General features: G+C 49.3%; 1 protein-coding gene and 1 long non-coding RNA gene across 2 annotated transcripts in view; both read left to right on the top strand.

The window, feature by feature from the left end:
- The window catches only part of LOC122240188, a 169,943-nt gene extending 167,935 nt beyond the window's left edge, over positions 1-2,008 (top strand). The window contains exons 2-3 of the long non-coding RNA XR_006219549.1: positions 1,236-1,293; positions 1,428-2,008. This is a non-coding gene — a long non-coding RNA (uncharacterized LOC122240188). The remainder of the gene's footprint in view (positions 1-1,235; positions 1,294-1,427) is intronic.
- DIP2C (disco interacting protein 2 homolog C) overlaps positions 1-19,447 on the top strand; it is a 412,351-nt gene that overhangs the window by 177,631 nt on the left and 215,273 nt on the right.

Here is a 19,447-nt window from a genome sequence, read left to right as displayed (position 1 = left end):
GTAACATTTTTTTCCTAAAAAAAAAAAGAAAAAAAAAAAGGTGGGCACAATTTTTCTCATGTGTAACTCTGATCAATCTGCCAGCCCCTCATTTTAGCTAAGCCACTGAAAGCACTTCTTCAGCAGAAGAGTTGGTGACTAAGAAGTTTGCACAGGGCACACTCTTGTGTACACATAAAAACGCTTTATAGGCAGTACTGCACCCTGTGCTCCAGGCACTCCTGACCATTCCTTCTTGATTAGACTGCTGTCACTCTTCGCTGCCCCTGATGGCAGGTTGGGTGACAGCCCCCCCAAAGGGCTGTGCACTGGAGACTGTAGGGACACTCGGGGCAGGATGCCCTTGGTCATGAGGTGCTGCGTTCCAGAAGCAGCTGTGCACCAACGTTTGTGTTGAGAGCAGCAATAAAGATTTCAATGCACATTAGGTTGCTAGCTCAGAGCACGTTGATGTTGAGAATGTCTACAGGATCACAGTGAATTTGGCCGTGTTATGCCTCTTGTCTAGGAGAAAACACTGGGTTTTGAGGAAGGAGGTGTAAAGAACACAGGAATGGAAAGAGGGTGTGTTTTGTGCCCCAGTGTGACTAATCCTGGTCATTCTGTGCCGCCATATTAGAATGATCAGAATGTCCACATCGGGTTGATTGAGTTACCAATGATCTATGCCACAGGTTTGATCAGCAGCCCCAGAGCAGACAGGTAATAATGCTGCCTTCAAACCTGCTGGCTCGTGGGGCATCTGAAACAGTCCACTATCATTTGTACTCTTGCTCTTTCACTGGGGTTTTCTCCTTGTCCTTCTGGACTTCAGTCTGTGTTTCAATGAAAGAGTTTTTGTCCAATTTATCTGTACTGTTGAACTGGCAGTCCTGTTTAAAATACCAGCCACTGCTTGTTTGTGCTGGTTTCAGTGCTGCTGTGTCTCAAAGCCTGGCAGGCAGGATCAGAGAGCAGACCAGGAACATCTGGAAGAGGGAAAGGTCACGGTTAATTGGCATGTGCTAGTGCACCTGTATTACTTAGCGAGTATGCGTATATTCAGGGTAAATAGGAAGTTCATGAAAAAAAAGTTGGAGCACAATAATGATTTTTAAAAGCAAAACAAAAAAGGTGGGAGCAAGGGTCTCAGAGGTGACAGATGTGGTATACAGTCTGGTTTTCTCACTTAGCCCTTCAAACCTCACTTTCCTGGTCTCCAAATTAGGGATGATCACATGTAACTTCCTTCACAGATTTGCTGCTACTGGTTGAGGTCATGCACAAAGTCCTGGTGTAGTGCTTGGAAGCTAGGTAAGAATTCAGTAAATATTAGTCATCCTTAATGTTCTAAAGATAATAATTGGTACAGATAAATATACATAGTAGATAGCTCTGCTGCTGAGCGCTAAAATGGTAACCTGGCTTTTCATTTGTCTGATACATAGCAAACTTGTGCTCAGTCCCCTGTTCCTTACCGCTGGGCTAAGACATGTCACACTGGCGATCACCTTCTCGTCTTGTTGCTATGAAAGCAAGAACCTGGGAAGCATCCGGACACCCAGCGGAGGATGATGAAATGCCATGGAGGACCTGTCCCAGGCACGGGCTGGAGCGTCTCTGTTTCTGAGCTGATCTTTAAGTGTGGACTACAGGTGTGGGGTTTGCTGGAGTCCAGGTTCACATCTGCCCACCACTGTCCAGATGCTCCTATGTAAGGAACGCTCCTGCCCCTGATCTTTGTGGTACACCCCGGCTTCCTCCTTCTATGCCTGGCTTCAGGGCCCCTGATCTCCACTTACTGCTTGTTCATTAAGCTGGTGATCTGTTATGCGTGCTGATGGCCACTAAGAGGCCAGTCTGACTCCTTAGCAGTGAACTGTCCCAGTCTTACTGTTTCTGGGAACCATGTCCACTGTGAAGGAGGTCTGCAGGGAAGCCTGGATTCCTGTTCTGTCACCTCAGGACTGGTAGCTCTTAACACAGTGATGGCATCCAGTTGGTACATAATAAATGGCACTTGAACTAACTAGCTGTCCATCTCGTGTAGCTCTGTCTTGTCTGGTTGTGTGAGCCCCAGAGAACAGCCTACATCTGTGACTTTGCAGATGAGTGTGTGAACATGTTCTGTCCCCAGCAGTGGAGTGTGGTGTGGGGCAGGTGGTGGGAAGGGCAGGCTGGGGGAACATACCACTTCCCTGGAGCACCTGCTTCTGGAGAGCAAGCTGGAGAGGAGGGTCTGGGACCCCAACCCCTGCAGGCCCTAGCAGGAAATCCAGGGAGGTATGAGTGGGGCACCGGCCAGGCGGGGGGGGGGGGTCTCCACTTGAATGAGGGTGTGCAGCAGTGTGTGCCTGTCGCCCAGATTTCTGAGCACAAGGGAGATCCTCTCGGAGCTGATTGCATGTGGTCCCCAGAGTTCAAGTCTGGCTGAGTTTCTACCATTAGGAGCTGAGTTGTGCGTCGTTACATGTTGGTGGATGGTGGGCACCGTCCTGCACTCCATGTCAGGAGCCATCGTGGCATGGGCAGGCCGTGTGATGGGAGTGTGGACTTTTACCTGTTGACCTTGGAGCAGTGCCTTAGTGTCTGTGAACATAGGTTTTCTTGTTTGTAGGACAAGGTTGTCCACAGCTGAGTCTGAGATGTTAGCGTGTGTGAAGGTGATGCTAGGTGCTTGAGAGGGCAGTCCCGAGTCTTCCCTCTCTTCCTCTTGGTTAGTCAGTGTCTGTGGGACGGTTGACAGGGAGCCAGGGGAGAAGAGATCACTGAAGCAGGTGGGGCAGGGGCAGGTCATGGAGCCCTTTGTGGCGGTCTGGGGGCTGGACAGCTGGGCCCACACCAGAGGTCATTTGCCCTCTTTGGAAATGACTCCTACTTTTTTGGTCACACCTCATTGACATCCTTGCCAAGAAATCCCCTAAGCTGCCTTTCCCCTGTTCATCAAGCGTGGATTTTCACAGGGGTCCCTCGCACGAGCTGGTTCACGGTGTGGGGGTCAGGTTGTCGGACTTCCAGCTGGGAGAGACTGCAGTGAGGGGAGCGCAGAAGGGGCACCCAGGCCAGCAGGGATGAGACGTGGTGGGGATCTCCTCCTCTGCCCACCTGTGTGACGGTGGCTCTGAGTGTCCCTGTGCGTGCTGTGGGGGCTTGGAGTCTACTGTTCCGGGCCCACCTCCTGGTTGCTCTGCTCTTCCTGGCGGTATGTGCTGTGGAAACTGTGGTCCTGGAGGGAGCGCTGCAGAATCAGGCATCTGAAATCCGAGGCCCTGCGGGTGTTGGAGGCCAAGTGATGTAAGTTGGGTAGGGGTACGTGCATCTCTTCCTGGACGCGTTAGAAATCAGATAGCAACAAAATGCCTGCAGCGTTTTCTCATCCTACTGGCCGGAACAAATGCTATTTTAAGATTAATCTCACGATGGAGCATCATGTCACCATCTACCATTCATTTGCCAGAGGTCTTGCCCCCTGAGGACATAAGGACAATGGCCTGGCCCTCTGCCGGGCCCTGTCCCCACAGGGACTTTCTGTGATGGGCTGCGAGGCGCTGGGGGAGCTGGAGACACGGGCCCTGACAGCAGCCCCACATAAGAGCTGTCACGAGAGCAGCACATGCTCTGAGCAGTGATGTGTGTGGTGTCCCTTCAATCCTGCAGTGCCCTGGGCTCCTCCTCCTCCTCCTCCTTTATTCATTAGGGGATTGATGCCCAGGAAGGCAGTGGCAGGGAGCTGGGGACACGGGTGCAGGGCTGGGACCCTGATGCCTGGCCAGCCCACCATGTGCGAGGGACGGTGTAGTTGGCAGGCGCCGAGGGGTTTGGGGAGAAGGTGGAACCCCTTCAGATATTCCCAGAAACAGAAAAAGAGTGCTTTCCGTTTTAGAATGACAGCGTGTATGGCCGGGTCACGGCAGTGAGCCAGCCAGGAGAGTCTCGAAGGAGGAACGGGAGGACAGCAAGATGTGGCGGATGGCAGCGTGACAGGCAGAGGCATGTGGCAGCCCTTGTGGGCTTGGGAAGGGGAGGCGAAAGGAATGTAGTTGGCAGAAAAATTTGCTTTCAGTTCCTTTTCACCGTTTCTTTAAAATGTAGCCCATTTATACTTGGGAGCCTCAGCTGGCAGCGAATGGACAGCTTGCCGATGGGGAAACTGAGGCTGGAGGTCACGAAGGCTTCCCTGAGCTGCATGCCCAAGTACGTGGGGCCGATTCTGTGGTCGAGTCCTGGGAGTGTGGGTAGTGAACACGAAATGCTGCCCACAGCAGTCCAGCAGCCTGTGACCCTGTGGGTAGAGCTGGTGACTTCAGTTTGGCACCACCTTCCCGTGAGGCTGGAGTCTGAGGGGCCAGTCTTGTGGTCTCTGCTGTGACAGTTGGGGCCAAGATGAGGCTGTCTCCGATTTCTTTGCTAAAACCCCAGGCACAAAGTGTTGCACAGACTGTTGGTCGGACAGATGACCTTGAGTTGCAATCATCGTGGATGGAGATTTGGGGTCTGGGGCGCAGGACTGCAGGGACCCCACTGTGGCCCCCAACGCCTGGACACACTGACTCCGTTTCTGGATCAGACAGGAGGGGCTGGGTGTGGAGGCTCCGATCTTGGACGCTCTGTGGAGGAACAGGTGGCACTTTGAAGGGGGTGAGCTTCCACGAAAGCCCTGAAGACGTGAGGTTCCGAAGGAGGCCGAGGTAACACTGAGAGTGATGGCTACGGCCACACAGTCGCATTCCTGTGCCATCGTGCGCAGCCAGGCAGTCTGGAGATCTGAAGTGAGAACTTGTGGCAGCTCGTGCACTAAGCTGGAGCCTGCAGGCGCGGCCGGCGGTGCTGTGCCGCTGGGAGGCACCGGGCCTGGCAGCCGACTTGCTCGGTGGGGGTGCCCGCGGGGCGGCCCTTCCCGCGTCGTTGTCTGCGCGTCACTCGGTAGCCTCCATGGGGACTGCGTGAGCGTGTTCGCCTTGAGCTGGGCTGTCGGGGAGCCGGCACACCCGGCGTGGGCCACGGCCAGGCCTCCTGTGGCTGCGGGAGCTGCACGCACGCACGGCGGCGGGGTCCCGGGGTGTGAGCCTGAGCCCCAGACACAAGGGAGGGAGCGTCTGCGGGCCCGCGGTGCTGCTCAGGAAGAGGACGCGGGAGCCCCAGACCCAGCGAGCTAATGGGGCTGCTCCAGTGTCCGTGCTGGCGGCGACCGCAGGCCCAGGTGCCCCCGGCGGACGGTTTCTGTCAGTCCGTGGGGCTTGTGATTTGGGGCAGGCGGACGGGCTGTGCGTGTCCTGGCCGGGGCAGCAGGAGGCCGGAACCGTCGCCCTGACGTCGTCTGTGCTGCCCGCGCGGCCCCGCATTGCCCGACCTGCCTGCGGTGTCAACGGTGGTCCAGGCCCGGGGTGGGGGTGGGGGTGGGGGGTGGTTTCCCAGCGATTCCGGGGCCTCGAGCAGCAGACGCAGCTGACGCATCGTCTATTTCCGGCCGTGTTACCTTTCTGGAGAAATTGAAGTCCTTTATGCTTCCAAGGCAAAGTTTTCATGGGAATGGCTTCGTTTAACAATGAAGTGAATCTCCATACCAAACCGGAGAACAGCTCCTTGTGATTGCGCTACCGGCTTCCCGCGGACCCCACACTTCCTGCCCCTGGCGGACGCCCCACGCGAGGCGGGCGCGTCGTCAGTCTCTGGGCGCGTCCGTCCCGCGAGCGGGGCGCCGCCCTCACTCTGCGAGCGCCTCCGTCCGTCCTGCGAGCGGGACGCGTCCACCACTCCTCGGGCGGGTCTGTTACGCGAGCAGGGAGGTGTATCCCTGACGCGAGGGGGTGGTGCGTCCTTCACAGCCAGCAGGCGAACACTTTGTCGGTAAAGTCAGCGCTGTCGGTGATTTTCTCGTCGTCCCCGGGGACGGTTTCCCGCCCCCGAAGCTTGTCCGGGACAGCACGTGACGTGCCGGTTGCCACCGCGTGTCTTCCTCGTGGCGCCTTCGGCAGCTCTGAGGGGAACGGGTCAGGAGCTCTGGGGTCCCTGTGACGCGCGCTCACGCCCACCCCGGCGCGGTGGGTGGGGGGAGGTAGACCGGGGGCCGGCGCCCTCCTGGGGACGTCCCGTCGGGCCTGGGCTTCCTCGTTCCCCGCAGGGCTGGGGCCGCCCGCCCTTTACCGCGGGTTTGCAGCCCAAACCCGCTCTTGAGCGCCCGCCGCCCGGGGTCTCCGCGGGGGATGGGGCGGGGTGAGCCGCCTGCGTCTCCTCGGTCGTGTGGCGTTGTTGGGGGGGGCGCCTTTGCAGAGCCCCCCTCTGCAGAGGGGCTGTGGCGCGGGTGGACGCGCGGAGGGCCCTGGGCACAGACCGCCGCGCTCACTGCCTCTCACGCGGTACCTGCGCAGCCGGCCGACAGGGGGCGTCGCCCCGCGCCCGCAGCAGCCCCGAGCTCGAGGGGTCCCGGACCCACGAGGGACGGCGTGGGCGCCCCCCCCCACCCCCCCGCAGGGTGTCTGTGCCCCCGGGGTCCATGCAGCCCCGCGGCGACAGCTCCTCGGAAGGAGGGCGGTGCTCGGCCGGCAGTGCGGTTCCAGGGCCGGCGGGCCGGCGCCGAAGAGAACTCGGGAACATCGTCTTCCCGGTGAGCGCTCCCGGCCACTGAGCGCTGGGGGCGGGCCGGGGCGGTACCGGAGGCGCGGACACCTCCGTTGTCACTGCTGAGGACGTGGGTATGCCCTTGGGGAGCCCCGGTGGTGAGTTTGCGGGGAGGGTAGGGCGCAGGGAGCGGCCGGAGAGTGGCGTGGTCCCCGCCCCGTCGACAAGAGGGCTCCGGGTGTGCGTCCGGAGCCGTCGACCCCGGGGGGGGGGGGGGGTGCGTCCGGAGCCGTCGACCCCGGGGGGGGGGGGGGAGCTCCTCTGGGCGTTGCCAGGGCACGCTGTGAGAGGCCGAGTTTGCGCAGTAGAGGTGGGGCTGGGTGTACGCTGGCAGGAGAGTTCGCGGGACCTCTGAGCGGGACGCTGGCCCACGTGAGGGCTCGCCCCGGTTGGGGACGGCGTGGGGCGGGACGCGGTGCGTACTGAGCTTTGCACCCACGCTTGAGCGCGGCTTCCTCCCGGGGGCGGACGGAGGCGTTCTAGCAGCGGCTGTGAATTTTAGACCGTTGTGCCTGCTCTTTTACGGGCCGTGTCTTGCGGGTGCAGCTCAGACGCCAAGTGGGCGTCCCCTCTGCGCCTGCACGGAGCCGAGAGCTCTGGGCAGTCAGAGCCTCACGCTGAACCCCACGCTGTCGTGTGGTTACGGGCAGGTCCGTGTTGTTGGGCCTCCGTCCCCCTGACCGGCGGGAGCCCTGATGGGTTCGTCATCGGTGAGCTCGGCGGGGGTTTCCGTTAATCATTAGCAACATCCACGTTGTGTTCATTTGTCCTGGACGTGTTGAGGGTTTACTCTGCGGAAGCGCTGGCGAGTGAGATTCCACTCCTAACCTTTCTGGGCTTCAGTCCTCTCATCTGTGCCGCAGGGCTGTTAGCACTGCCTTCTGCACAGTGTGGCTGGGGAGACAGAGTAACGCATTTAAAATGCTGTTGAAAGCTTTGGTAGCGCGTATGTGGCGGCGACTTTTTCACCATCGTAGCCTTTAGTGTATTAAAATTTGGTAACACCCCGTTTTCCCCCCAGTTTATGTATTTCCTTGGTTTGGTGTTTCTTTCCTTTGCAAATGACTGAAACACAGAAGATTTCGGGGTGATCAGGCACTTCAGGGGAAAGCTTAATGTCACAGGCTGAGAGCATGGCGTTTGCTATCAGACGGGCTGGATTCGAACCCTGTGGCCCCCACCGAGCAGTTAATGTAATTTTCTGCCTTGAGCCCCAGATCTCTCCCATACTGAGCCCTGACAGGTGCCAGTGGGATTGTTGTAAGGATCAAAGAAAACAGCATACAGCAAGTGTTCACAAGCTGCAGTGCTTATTGTGTGTACAGGACCCATTAGGGAGGGAAGGCAGTGGCGTCCAGGGCCCCAGCTTGTTGGCTGTAAGGTGCTCATGCTCAGGTGTGTTTGGATCTCAAGTCCACGGGTGTCTAAAGCAATCTCACATAATTAGGGTCTAGTTAAAAAAGATAATTGGTTTTTGGATTAATCTTCATAATTCTAGCTGTTACAACAAGTCTCAAGATTTTAATGGCCTAACTCCAACTCATGTGGAGTTCTTGGCCAGCAGGTGGCCTTTGGGACAGGTGCTGGCGGCCGTGGGTGCACCCGCCACCTTCCTGGCAGTCTCTACGTTCAGGCATTGTGGGGAGGGACAGGATGGGCCAGTGCGTCAGCTGTCATGGCGTCACCACCTGTCTGATGTAGCGGACTGGTCTCAGCCACAGCTGGCATGCCTCTGACACGCCTGACACCTCTGACCCTGGAAGAAGCTGGGACCAAAGTCCAGCTGCGCAGCAAGAAGAGCGAGCGGGTTTGGGTCTGGTCCGTCTCCAGGTAGAGGCAGGATTGAAGGCTCTGTGGATGGTTCCATTAAACTGAAGACCACGAAGGCACTGCGTGGTTCTCTGCTGCCTCAACTGTGGCAGTCCTTAGGGTTGGGTGAGGAGACGAGGTTTGCTTCTGCTCGGAGGAGTCCCTGTTTGCGTGTTTTCTGTTTCTGCCGTGGCAGCTTCGTGGACCTCCTGTTGAGTCTTTGCCAGGAGAAGAACCCAGAGCTCAGAGATGAGGTTTCCTGAACTGAGTAGGAAGTAGAGCCATGATTTTTCTCAGTTCCCTTTCCTGGTCCACAGTAGCTTTTCCTTGTCTGTATCTCTCTGGTCTCTCTTCTGTTTCTTGTCTTGGCTTATCTCATTTTGTGGGCATTTTAAATATTTTTATATTTAGTTCCTGTTGACGCTTCCTTTTCTCCACTTGTGTTCTTTTCCTGGTCTCACCACTTATCACTTTGTAACGACCAATGTGTGTGTCACTTTCCCCCTTGAGGACACAAGTTGTCATAACTGGAATTTGACACCAGAGATCAGAAAAGTACTCGTATTGAGAAGTGTGGACTCTGGTGGACCTGTCACAACTGGTTGTCCAGAACTTACTGTGACCGTGTTTAAATTGACTCTGTCACGTAATGCCTTCAGAAGTGTGTTTTTAAATAGTGTGTGTGTTTAAACGTGTTTGTTGTTCTGCCCAGGGCTTGGTGAACTGAGCCTGTTGCGGCCGAGTTGTTGCTCCCCCATCCTGCCTCGGGGCGAGTGCATGTGGGGAGTGTGTGGCACAGCAGTTGGGAGTCGAGGTGCTTCTCTCCTCATGTCCCAACACACCATGCACCCCAGTGCTGTATGCTTTACACAATAATTGTTACAGGGCTGGGTTAATGAGACATTCCAAAGTGTAAATTAAAATTTTCAGTTTTCTCTTCTTTCCTTATGGAGTTACTAGCTCCTGCTGCAGCCAAAGTGTCAGCCAGCCTGGTTTTTCCATGACACTGAGTTAGTAATTTGTTTCATTAGAGGATTTTAAAAATGCTTGCTATACTTTATTAGCTGTCTGTGCCTACAAAATGCCAAGACGTTGGTAAATACACATGATCCAGAGAGAATCGCTTTCTCTGAACACTTCAATTTAAATGTACACAGGCATGCACACACATGCAGGCACACACACATGCATACACAGACACATGCACACACAGGCAGGCACAGACATGTATACACATGCATACACGTACATATGTGCACATAGAGACGTGAACACACATGCACATACATGCAAGGACACATGTTCACAGACATGCACACACGGGCATGCACATGCACACAGACATTTGCAGATACACACAAGCACATAATGCACACATGGATGCACACGTACACACAGATGCACACACAGGTAGGCACATATGTATGCAGACACACACAGATACACATATATACAGATACAGACACATACAGAATTGCATCCATACACACCTTTTTTTTCCTCCCAGGATTTTGAACTTTTTAAATTTTAGTACCAAACTTTATAAGACTCTCTGTGCCCAAAGATGGGAGCAGGAAAATAGTTCTGCTGTGGTTTCTTTGAGTCTCAGTGAACCTGTGTGCTTTTTGTAAATCTTACACACTTTGAGTTGTGTTGGCTTAAGGCTAAAATCCTGCATTCACGGGATACAGGGGTTAGAATACTGGCTTGTGTTCATCCTTGGTCGTGCTCCAGTGAGTCATGAATTTATCTGGATGTGTCTCCCGAAGGTACTGTGTGTGGAAAGCGCATTGGAACGTGGACAATGGTAGCTCTGTTAAGAGCAGTCGTCGTCCAGCTGCACCCACCATGCGTGACCAAGTTTAACTGCCATACCTCCCCCCTAATCTCCTTGTGCCAACAAACTGCTGTAGACGCCCCATGGTGTCTCAGCACTCTCCCTTTTCTTTGAAAAAGAGAATTGCTCACCAATACTCGTGACTCTTTAGAGTGATATTTTTGTTGAGGTGTGATTGCCATTGGATATCCTATTAGCTTTGGGTGTATTTGATGTTTTTACACATCATGAGCTGATCCCCATGTTGTAAGTGTAGTCACCATCGAAAGTTACCACATTATTAACGACTATATTCCCTATGCTGTACATGACATCCCCACAATTATTTATTATTTTATAACTGGACGTTTCTACCTCTTAATCCTCTTCACCTATTTCTCCTGCCCCCAACTTCTGCCCATCCTGCTACATTTGTTCTCTGTACTTGTGAGTCTCTTTCTAATTTGCTTTGTTTAAATTCCCCACAGAAGTGAAATCATACGGACTTGTCTCTGACTTATTTCATTCAGAATTATATTCTCTAGATCCATCCATGTTTCAGAAGTGGCCGAGCTTTCATTCCTTTTTTAAGGCTGAGTAGTACACATTCCTGTATGTGTGTATGTGTGTAAATGCCCCACATCTTCCATTTATCTGTCTGTGGACACTTGGGCTGCTTCTCTATCTTGGCTGTTGTAAATAACGCAGTGAACGTGGGGTGCAGATACCTCTTCAGATTGGTGTTTTTGATCTTCACATAAATACCCAGAAGTAGGAATTCCTTACGATAGTTCAATTTTTAACTTTTTGAGGAACCTCCGCACTGTGGTCCGCAGTGGCCGCACCAGTTTGCATTCCCACCAACGGTGCCTCACTGTTGCACTGTCAGCACTCGTTTGTTGTCTTTTTGATACTAGCCGTCCCACAGGTGTGTGGTGATACCTGATTTTGATTTGTATTCCTCTGATGATGAGTGAGTTGAGCAACTGTATGCCTTTGGGAAAATGTTTACTAAAGTCCATTTCCCATTTTTAAAGTTGGGCTATTTAGTTTTTTTGATACCGTGTAAGTTCTTTATGTATCTCGGATATTACCCCTTACTGGATATGACTTATAAATATCTTTTCCCATTTATTAGATTGCCCTTTCATTTTATTTCCTTCACTGTGCAGAAGTGTTTCAGTTTGATGTGAGCCCATGTATTTATTTTTGCCTCTTGTTGCCCTTGCCTGAAGGATACAGGTGCAAAAAATATTGCTAAGACCAATGTCAGAGAGTTTACTGTTTGTGTTTTCTTCTGGGAATTTTATCATTTTAGATCTTCCATTTAAGTCCTTAATCCATTGTAAATGTATTTTTGTGTATGGTGTAAGAAAGTGGTCCAGTTTCATTCTTTTGCATGTGGGTGCCCAGTTTTCCAGCACCATTTGTTGAAGAGACTGTTTTTTTCCCCATTTTGTATTCTTGCCTCCTTTGTCATGGATTAATTGAACATGTTAGCCTGGGTTTATTTCCAGGGTGTTTCTCCTGGTCTGTTGATGTGTGTGTCTGTTTTCATGCCAGTTATCATGCTGTTTTGATTACTGCAGCTTTAGGAAGATAGTCTGACACCAGGAAGCATGATGCCTCCAGCTTTGTTCTTCCTCCCGATTACTGTGGCTATTTAGTGTCTTTGGAGGTTCCATATATTTTTAGGAATTTTTTATGTTACTTCTGTAAAAATGCCCTGGTATTTTTGATGGGTATTGCATTGAATCTGTAGATTGCTCTGGATAGGCATGGACATTTCAACTCTAGTAATTCTGATCTGTGAGCAAGGGGTATTTGTGTCATCTTCAGTTTTTTTCGTCTGTGTTTCAGAATACAGGTCTTTCACCTCTGTGGTTAAATTTACTCCTGAGTATTTTATTCTTTTTGATGTCATTGTAAATGGGGCTGTTAAAAATTTCTCCTTCTGATAGCTTCCTATTAGTATAGAAATATAACAGATTTTGTATGTTTTGTATTGTACACCTTTATGGAATTCATTTATTTTTAGTGTATTCTACATACAGTGTTGTGCCATCTGCAAATAGTGATTGTTTTACTTCTTCCTTTCTGATTTGGTTGCCTTTAAAGTGATTTCCACAGGTGGATGGTGGGGCAGATGGAGGTGAGACCAGGTCTGTGTTCTCAGGGTGGGTCCAGTGTCATTTGAGAAAATACATTCAGTATGGTTACTGTTGTCATAATACACAGCAAGAAAGGGAAGCTTGACACATTTTTTTTTAACTGGGGATGTGCTGCAGAGAAATGAGATTCATAGATTGAGGGGTTAATAGATGAAGAAGCTTGGGGAGGCTCAGTTGGTTGAGCATCTGATTCTTGATTCTGGCTCAGGTCATGACCCCAGGGCCATTGGTCTCTGTGCTGAACATGGAACCTGCTTTGAGATTCTCTCTCTGTCCCTTCTTCTTTCTCTGTCTCTTCTTCCCCCTCCTCCCCCCACCTCCCCCCACCTCCTCTGGTCTCACTCTATCTCTCAAAAAAAAAAAAAAAACAGCTTGAGAAGCTGACAGGCCGTGCCCTGATTGTCACGGGCACACGTGCTGTAGCCGTGGACAGTAGAGGCAGCCCTGTCTGCAGCGCGTCTTAGACTCCCGGACGGCTCATGTTTTTGTGGCTATATAATCTTTGAAAGGGATTGAAGGAATTGATGGAGTGTTACTAATCCCTTTTTTACGTATTGGTTGTTTCCTTTAAATGTTTGGAGTTGTAATGGCTCCTCAAAGCACTTGGGAGCCACGACTGCTCTGTGCAGCAGGACATTTTCTCACTCCAGGGCGAGCCCAGGTCCAGTGAGGCGGCCAGAATGCTGCAGAGGCAAGGATACAGTGCGACGAGAGCCTGGTCTCCTGGGGCGGGAGTAGGCCCTATTCACCCATGGAATCTCCTAAGTCACGCCTGTAAGATGTTTGCACGACTGAAGGTATTAAACCCACTACCCGCCAGCCATTCGCATGAGCTCACAAAGGAATACGTGAGAGTAGCTGTGTCAGGAAACAGATGTAAACGAGCTTAGCTGTGCTCTTTCCCACCTCTACCTGGAGTAGGTTCTGTTTGGTGAAAGTGAGGGTTTGCCCTGCAAGAAAGGGGACCATGCAAATGTAAGGTGTGGTACCTTTGTCATTTTGGTTTGTTTCCTGTCTTTGACATGAAGCTGGAAAGAAGCAGGTTAGCTGGCACATCTTGTTAGTCTTTATGCCTTTTTTTAAAAAAAGGAAGATATACAGAATTATTTAGTTGCCAAGTAAGGTAACACAAAATACCAGGAAAAAGTTTGACTGTCTATAATTTAGATCACTGAGATTTCAGGGTATTTTCTTCTGAACTGGCATCCTGTAGCTTTAGGAACCTATTTTTATTCATCTTTTACTATCTTGGTCCTAACATGGAAGCTGGTAATGAAATCCTCGGTTTGAGGCAGGATCACTCACTGCATTTCCACCCTAAAACTTCAGGGGAGTAACAACAGGGTGCAGTGTGTGTATCTGGGATGACTAGCCCTTGTCCTTCTGCATGAAGGGAATCTGGAAGCAGCTCTGACCTTGGGTGTGGGAGCACAGACCATCATCCTGCTGATAGCTGTTCTCGTGTGTTCAAGTGTGGGCTGTATCTTCTCCACAGCATGTGAACAAATTTCTGCCCAGTGGTGATTTGACAATGATTTCTATACGTCACAGAGACTTGGGGATAAATATTCTCTGTTGTTCACCCTTACTCTGGACAGGCACGCTCTAGTGGGGAAGGCTGGGGTACTCCATCTGTAAACTACAGGGAGTTGAAGGGGAGGTCTTTCCATGAATTCTTCCCTTTTTTTTTTTTAATTTTTTAATGTTTATTCATTTCTGAGAGAGAGAGAACGAGAATGGGAGGGACAGAAAAAGAGGGAGATACAGAATCCAAAGCAGTCTCCAGGCTCTGAGCTGCCGCACAGTGCCCGATGTGGGGCTCAGACTCATGAACCGTGAGATCATGACCTGTGCCGAAGTCACACGCCCAACCAACTGAGCCACCCAGGTGCCCCTCCATGTAGTTGTTTCTTAGCTCACAAAGGTAGGCCAATTTTACCTATTACCCCCAAATAGAAGGAAGTTGCCATGTTCAAGTAGTATGATCAGGAAGCTGTAGTTTAATTCTTGGGTGAAATAATCACTATGTCAATATGCCTTTCGACTTGGCTTTGAAATCAGAATGACATGGAACTTTAGGCTAAGTCCCTGTGATGGGTCCAGGCATAAGCTGTTATAGCTACAGAGTTTATCAGGTGTGTAAGAATCTTTATGAAAACCTTGGCGGGGGGGTGAAAATGGACAGGAAGATTCTTCTCAAAAGGAATTCAAAAGTGTTAGCAATGCCACCTAATTTTCTGTAGAAGGTCCGTCAAAGTGTGGCTCCTTTTCCAGTTTAACAGGAGGTTAAGAGCTGGAGAAATACTTCTGAATGTTGCTGAAATTGCGTTTTCTCTTTCACCTTGTGTGTAAACTGTGGGTTTCCAGGTGGTTGCTGGGGGCTCGCGGGGGTAGTCAGGTGGTGCCGTGAGTGGGGGACACCTAGTGGTTTTCTTCAGGCTGGTACACTGCATGCCTTGTAGCCTGTGATGCTGTCTCTACTTTTCGTGGGAATTCTGTCTTGTTTTTAAGATTAACATATAGTAAAACTAACTCTCTGGTGCCCAGATCTGTGCGTTTCATGGTGCTTATTTTGCAAGCTTTTGTTCCACCCTGTTGACATGTCTGTTCATGTCTTTGCCAGGCTCTTAATCAGGATGCTGTCTGTCCTTTGTTAGAGGTGTGGTTTGAAAATACTTTCTCCCAGTCACTAGCTTAGTGTTCATTCTCTGAAGAGTGCCTTTTTCAGAACAAATTTTTAAATTTTGATGAAGTCCACTTCATTATTTTTTTATGGCTCATATTCTTTGTTTAACCCAAAGTTATGCGGATTCTCCCCTGTGTTCTCTTCTAAAATTTTAGTTTTGTTAATACATTTAGCTCTGTCATCTATTTTGAGTTATTTGAGGGTTAGGTTGAGATGACGATGGTTCTTTTTTTGCATATAGATACCAGTTACTCCAGCCATGTTGAAAAGACCATCCTTTCCCTATTTAATTCATTTTGCACCCTTGTCAAAAAGCATTTAGATGTGTGTGTGGTCATATTGTTTGATTTTTGTAAGTTTGTGATAAATCTTAAATATGGTAGCATGAAACCTCCAACTTTATTCTCATTTTTTTGATATTCTGGTTTCTTTGACTTTTCATATATCTTGTAGAATGGGGTATATCTAAAAGAATTCTGCTAGGATCTTAGTTTGATCATGTTAAATGTATCCATTAATTTGGAGAGAACTGGCATCTCTATGTTCACGGACATGGTATGTCTCTTAATTTGTATGGATCTTCTCTGATTTCTTTCTTCACTGTTTCATACTTGTCAGCATACAGATTCTGTAAAAATCCTACAGATCCTATACATGTTTTGGATGTTTTGTTAGGTTTGTACCTAAGTACTTCTCATTTGTATAGCTACTGTAAATGATATGTAAAGGTAAAATGTTTTTAAAAATTTAGTCCCAGATACTCATTTTTAGTGTATATTAATATGATTTGATTTTGTATGTTGTGACCTTGCTAAAGTCAGTTAGTAGGTCTAGCAGTTAATTTTATGGATTCCTTGGGATTTTCTTTGTAGGCTTTTGGTTTTTTCTGTTTTCAGTTTCTCTGATTTCTGCCCTTTATTATTTCTTTCCCTTCACTTGCTTTGGATCCCCCACCCCCAACTTTCTTAAGGTAGAAAAAGGGTAGATTAGTGATTTCAGACCTTTCTTTTCAGATAAGAACTTTTCATGCCATAAGTGTACTAATCACTGTTTTGGCTATATTCCAGAAATTTTGGTTTCCATTTTTGTTCAGTGGGAAATATCTTTGACTCTCATTTGAGAGGTCAAGGTACTTTTGTGTAGTTCATCCAAATCTCATTTTGGCTAGCGATCACGATTAGGATTTGTGCAGGTTTATTTCCAGCATTCCCACCTGATATTCTCATGGTCTGTGCCTTGACCGGCCACTAACAGCAGTGGAGCTTGTCAGGGAGGTTGGCTGATGTGTGGAGTGTTGGTGATGTAAAAGTCATTACCGTGTGGGAGTTTGAACTTGAGTGCCATGACGACAGGGATGACAGGGGTCTTCTGGTTTGTATTCTGCTGTTGCCTCATACCAGGACCAGGGCTCGGCACGCAGCAGGCACGTGAGGCTTTTTATGTGTTTGATGGCGTTGTACTTCTTACGCATTGATCAAGTGTAATTTCACTTTTGTACTTACTCACCCTGGTCTCTGGGCTTATGTCAGCTGCTTTGCTCTGGAAGCTATTTTGCAACATGACCATGTTTTCAAGCCAGTTTTTTTTTTTAATGTTTATTTCTGAGACAGAGAAACAGAGCATGAGCAGGGGAGGGGCAGAGAGAGAGGGAGACACAGACTCAGAAGTAGGCTTCAGGCTCTGAGCTGTCAGCACAGAGCCTGACGCGGGGCTTGAACTCACAAACTGCGAGATCATGACCTGAGCTGAAGTCGGACGCTTAACCTACTGAGCCACCCAGGGGCCCCTCAAGCCATTTTATATGTTGATTTAAGCTTTAGTTACTTGTTATTTTTTCTTATTTTATGTAAAAGTTTTTTTTTTTTTTTTCTATTTTGTCATTCTGTGTGCTCATCTTTCCTCTATTGGGATGTATGGTGCCAGTGTCTGTTATTTTGTAAAGATTAAAAAGTTACCTTTAATCATGTGTGTAGTCAAATATCCAGCAGAGGTTTGTTGATTCCAGCAGTAAAGCAGATACCTCAAACAGTGCATCATCAGGTACAAGATTGTATACATTATGCTTTATTATTGGCCTTTTGAATAAAATGTATTATTAATAATTGCCACTTGATCCAAGTTGGGCAGAATGTTTAAAAAGCACAGTGTTTCCGTGAGTAAAAAGTTTATATTTTCATGTTTCTTTTTAAGTAGGTAGTGGTTCATCAGAGTTTTATCATGCACACATTAGGTGCCGGGGCTGTGAAGATGTTTTGTTCACAACAGTTCAGAATAGTTCTGGTCTTGTTCGCAGGTGGATTTGTGCACTTCAGCATGTTTTCTGGAGGGACTCTCATAGGTCATCGGTCTCACAAAAAGTATACATCTTTTTTAATGATTACATAAAATTATCCAAATAACTAGTTTATCACATGTGTCTCCTGGCATATCTGCCCTCTCCTTTTTCCTCCCTGCCTCCAAAATCCTTGAAATTAACAGCAAGACTTTACAGGACTGAGCCATTATTTTAGAAAGCAGGATTAAAAATATATATACAATTTGAAGATAAAATGATTTAAAAAATCTTGACATATTCTGTCTCTTGACCCCAACAAGAGGGCCATCATACTTACCCATTCTAATTTCCCATTACTCGGCCAGATGGGGCAATTTAAGAACGTCATTAGAATCATTAACTTAGTCACTACTTTATTTCCACCTTTAAAAAGTTTCAAAAACTTTTATCTTCGGTCCAGCAGATGATGGGGCCATGTCTCTCTCATGTACCATCCTCTACCAACTGCTTGGCACATAGTAGGTATTAATACGTGTTTGCTGGACGAATGAATGAGTGAATGGTCATAAAACTCCGGACCCTCTGATGGCATTAGGAAATTCCGAGCTCAGGTGCACGCCAAAGCTTCAGTGTTACTTTGCTGCTGTTTTAGGTGGGATGCCCTACTGAGCTGTAGATTTCTGCATTTCCTGAAGGTCAGAGTGACTCCTTGGTGCTGTTTTATTCAGTCTGAAAGAAGGGGGCGGGTGATGGGGCTCCTTATTTCTAGGGAGGAAGACTGGGCTTGCATCACCATGCCTGATGTGCGGTGCTCACCAGCTTCTCCACACTCCCTGAAGTGCTCCTGGGGCCTGCAGGTGGGGCGGGTAGGTGTGCTGCAGGGAGTGAGTGTGAGCTCACTTTGGGCCCTAACCTCTGACCCATGGGCAGGTAGCTGTGAGGGGAAGTGGGCCCCTGTGTGTGGATATGCAGAAGAGGGCATGACCCCGCCCAAATGTCCTATGAAAGTTTGTAGGTGGCCTGCGCTTGCTGGCAGGTCCCCAGTTGTGTTCCCTGAGTCTGAACCTACTTGGGTCCTTTGTGCCCCAAGAGCCCACCTGAGTTGAGAGCTGGCCACTCTCCAGCCATGGCAGTGTCCAGTCCCAGGCCACCCCTTAGGTCATTTTAAGCTTTAAGGGTTAACGTATCAATGATTTCTTTAGGATGACAGTGACACTTAGAGAATGACATCTGGACGTTGAAGGTGTCCTTGGGACAAGTACTCATTAAATCCCAACAGCCCAGAAAGCAACACAGCTACATAAGCATGCCACATTAATTTTTGACCAAGGAGCGAAAGCAATTCATTGGGGGAAGGATAAGCTTCTCCAGAATCATGTTGGAACAGTTGGATGTCCGTAAGAAAAGAAATCTAGATCTGAATCCCACACTTACACAAAAATCTGCTTAAGGATCATAGATGTGAGTGTAAAATGTGAACCTGTGAAACTTATAGCAAAAAATCATAGAAGATCTTCAAGATTTAGGCTTAGGCAAACAGGTTGTAGACTTGAATCTACAAACACAGTCCCTTCAAAAATTAAGAGAGAAATATTGATGAATTGGATTTCATGAAAATTAAAACCTGCTCTGTGAAAGAGGGTGGACAGACCAGGTACAGATGTGGATAGTATGTGCAACCCACATGCTCAACGACAGACTGGCATTCACAATACATAAAGAACTTTCCGAATTCAACAATATCACTAGAAATCCAGTGAGAAAACAGGCTAAAGACATGTACAGACACTTCACTAGAGAGGATGTGCATATGGAAAAAAAAAAAAAAAAAACACGAAAACAGGCTCGGTATCATTGGCTGTTAGAGAAAAGCAAAGTAAAACCATTTTGAGATGCTGCTGCCTTCCCATCAGACTGGCCCAAGTAAAAACAGCAGTGGCACCCAACAGGGTATGCAGTAGCTGTCTTTGGGGACCCTGCTTGGAACCTGTTTCCGTGTTGCCTTGGGTCTCTTTGGCAGGGCACAGGTGGTCAGGTCGCTCACCTCTCTGTGAGCTTCCTCTCGTGACGCTGTGTTGGGGCAGACCAGGCGT

This window comes from Panthera tigris, chromosome B4 (assembly GCF_018350195.1).
Source record: "Panthera tigris isolate Pti1 chromosome B4, P.tigris_Pti1_mat1.1, whole genome shotgun sequence".
Lineage (NCBI taxonomy): Eukaryota > Metazoa > Chordata > Mammalia > Carnivora > Felidae > Panthera > Panthera tigris.
The sequence above is the reverse complement of the archived record's forward strand: the minus strand, read 5'-3'. Positions and strand labels throughout refer to the sequence as shown.